Source organism: Triticum dicoccoides, chromosome 3B (genome assembly GCF_002162155.2).
Source record: "Triticum dicoccoides isolate Atlit2015 ecotype Zavitan chromosome 3B, WEW_v2.0, whole genome shotgun sequence".
NCBI classification, from domain to species: Eukaryota; Viridiplantae; Streptophyta; class Magnoliopsida; order Poales; family Poaceae; genus Triticum; species Triticum dicoccoides.
Window position 1 is genome coordinate 64,149,211 of NC_041385.1, and position 3,206 is coordinate 64,152,416.

A 3,206-nucleotide genomic window follows, 5' to 3' on the forward strand; every position below is an offset into this window, starting at 1 on the left:
CCCCACGTGATTTTCATCATAGTACGTGAGTTGCGTCCATGCATAACTCCTTGCATGCACACGCGTACAACCAGTTGCTAGTTAATCAGGTTGATTATACCATCTATATGTGTGGGCATAAATAATGCTCCACGGTCTTGATGACCCTCTTCGCTGAAAGTCAACATTTTTCTTCGATCATATAGATGCTTGTACATACATATTAACACCATATGTCTTTATATCGCGTCGAACATTTAGATCTGAGGGAGTATCTTTTTTTGTTCCTTATATGTTGTCTTTTGATTGTTAGTGTGAGATTGTACAAATAATACAAAGGTAGAGCTATGTGCATATGGGTGGGGGGGGGGCATTGGCCCCCAGCCTTGGATAGGCTGTGAAGAATTTTGGGAGAGCTTAGATTGGATTTATTAGCAAGCTCTCTCATTACAGACAATAATTAGTTCATATTCAAATCCTTATTGAACCCATTAGCAAAATTTCTGGCTCTGCCTCTGGTGGCAACGATGGTGTTCGTGTGCGCCTTCTCCAGCCATCGAAAATGCACTAGCTCAGCGGTCGTCATGCGTGGGCCGCGTACGTCCCGGCTCGAGTTCGAATAGTGGTATTGATCCATCACACCTGCCCCAAATGTGGTACTTCCCTGCAATTAACTCAGCCAACTAGGCCCTCACGATTACCTTAACTTGTTTGAGCGAGCGACATGCGCCCACGTGATTTTCATCATAGTACATGAGTTGCGTCCATGCATAACTCCTTGCATGCACACGCGTACGACCAGTTGCCCAGTTAATCAGGTTGATTATACCATCTATATGTGTGGGCATAAATAATGCTCCGCGGTCTTGATGACCCTCTTCATTGAAAGTCAACATCTTTCTTCGATCATATAGATGCTTGTACATACATATTAACACCATATGTCTTTATATCGCGTCGAACATTTAGATCTGAGGGAGTATCATTTTTTTGTTCCTTATATGTTGTCTTTTGATTGTTAGTGTGAGAATGTACAAATAATACAAAGCTAGAGCTATGTGCATATGGGGGGGGGCATTGGCCCCTAGCCTTGGATAGGTTGTGAAGATTTTTGAGAGAGCTTAGATTGGATTTATTAGCAAGCTCTCTCATTGCAGACAATAATTAGTTCATATTCAAATCCTTATTGAACCCATTAGCAAAATTTCTGGCTCCGCCTCTGGTGGCAACAATGGTGTTCGTGTGCGCCTTCTCCAGCCACCACGTCGACAGTGACCCAGCTTTGTCGGCATTGGGCATAGGACTGGCGTAGGATATTTTTTAGATGAAACGGCAATTTCTTTTTCTGGTTAGTACCCGATCACTGCCTCTGGGGCTGATGTAGGAATTTGGATTAAAGTGCTCTTTTGCCCGTCAATACCTGCCATTCCAAAGAAAATTACTCGCCGTGGAACTAATGTAGGAATTTTTGGATGGAAAACCCCTCTACTCATAGATACTCGTCCACTGTAAAATTTTGTTTTGTCACGGCCTTGTTGTATAGTACTCCTTTCGTCTCAAAATAAGTGACTCGGTACCTATGAGTAGCTTGTTTGGCGCTTGTTTCAGTTACCCGTACGAAATCATAGAATGGGACAGAAGTTCATCTTCCAATCGGATCTTAGAGCATCTCCAACAGTTTTGCGTGGAAATTCATCTCCTGCGTGATCGCTGTCCGTGGAATGGAAATTCTTACTATCTTCAAGGGCTTGTTCTAAGGCACTCTTGGGTTCAAAACCCAACCAATCCATGGTTCTATCTTCTACTCTAGCAAATTTAGCAAGACAATCTAACATTATTGTGAGAGCACCTAACATGAGTAATATACATGGAGAGAACGACGATGTTTAATCCCCTTGACTAGAGACGAGTCCAATGATCTGTCCACTTCCTTGCCTAGATCAACTGGACAACAACCAAAGAGTCATCTCAATTACAATGGGAGAATCACATCTTTAAAGAGCCAACGACATCCCTTCCATAGCTACACATATTTTGTCTCTAGAGCATCTCGACATGAGAACAGTTGTCTGCTCTCTAAGGACCATGCATGCGCCAAGGGTACCGATTATTCTTCGTACCGTTAATCTTTTTCTTTAATGCCCAAGATTTCCTCTTCAATCAAGATCCTGGTGAAATAAGACAAAAAGGGTGCGCAAATGTGGTAAAATCCCAAAACATTCTACAACTAAGGCACAAAACTAATAAAAGTAAAAAAACAATGCAATTTTGGACTCAACAATTGTCCACCCCAACATAATCTCTGAGGAGACCGTCCTTAGGCAGGGGGTGCTACCTTTTGAGCTTGCGTTGGTTTTTCCCTTGAAGAAGAAAGGGTGATGTAGCAAAGTAGAGATAAGTATTTCTCTCAGTTAGAGAACCAGGGTATCAATCCAGTAGGAGACAACGCTCAAATCACCAATACCTGCACAAACAATCAAACAACTTGCACCCGACGCGATAAAGGGGTTGTCAATCCCTTCACGGTTAATTGCAAAAGTGAGATCTGATATAGATAGATGAAACTAAACAAAAGATAAAGTAAATATTTTTGGTTTATAGATCTGAAAATAAAAGGTTGCAAAATAGTAGATCGGAAACTTATATGATGGAAAATAGGCCCGGGGGCCATAGGTTTCACTAGAGGCTTCTCTCAAGATAGCAAATAATATGGTGGGTAAACAAATTACTGTCGAACAATTGATAGAAAAGCGCAAAATTATGATGATATCTAAGGTAATGATTATGAATATAGGCACCACGTCTGTGTCAAGTAAACCGAAATGATTCTGCATCTACTGCTATTACTCCACACATCGACTGACTCCTACCTGCATCTAGAGTATTAAATTCATGAAAAACAGAGTAACGCATTAATTAAGTAAGGTGACATGATGTAGAGGAATAAACTCAAGCAATATGATGTAAACCCCATGTTTTTATCCTCGATGGCAACAATACAATACGTGCCTTGTTGCCCCTACTGTCACTGGGAAAGGACACCGCAAGATTGAACCCAAAGCTAAGCACTTCTCCCATTACAAGAAAAACCAATCTAGTTGGCTAAACTAAACCGATAGTTTAAAGAGAATTACAAAGGTACCAAATCATGCATATAAGAATTCAGAGAAGATTCAAATAATATTCATAGATAAGTTGCTAAAAGAGACAACTTTGAACATCTATAA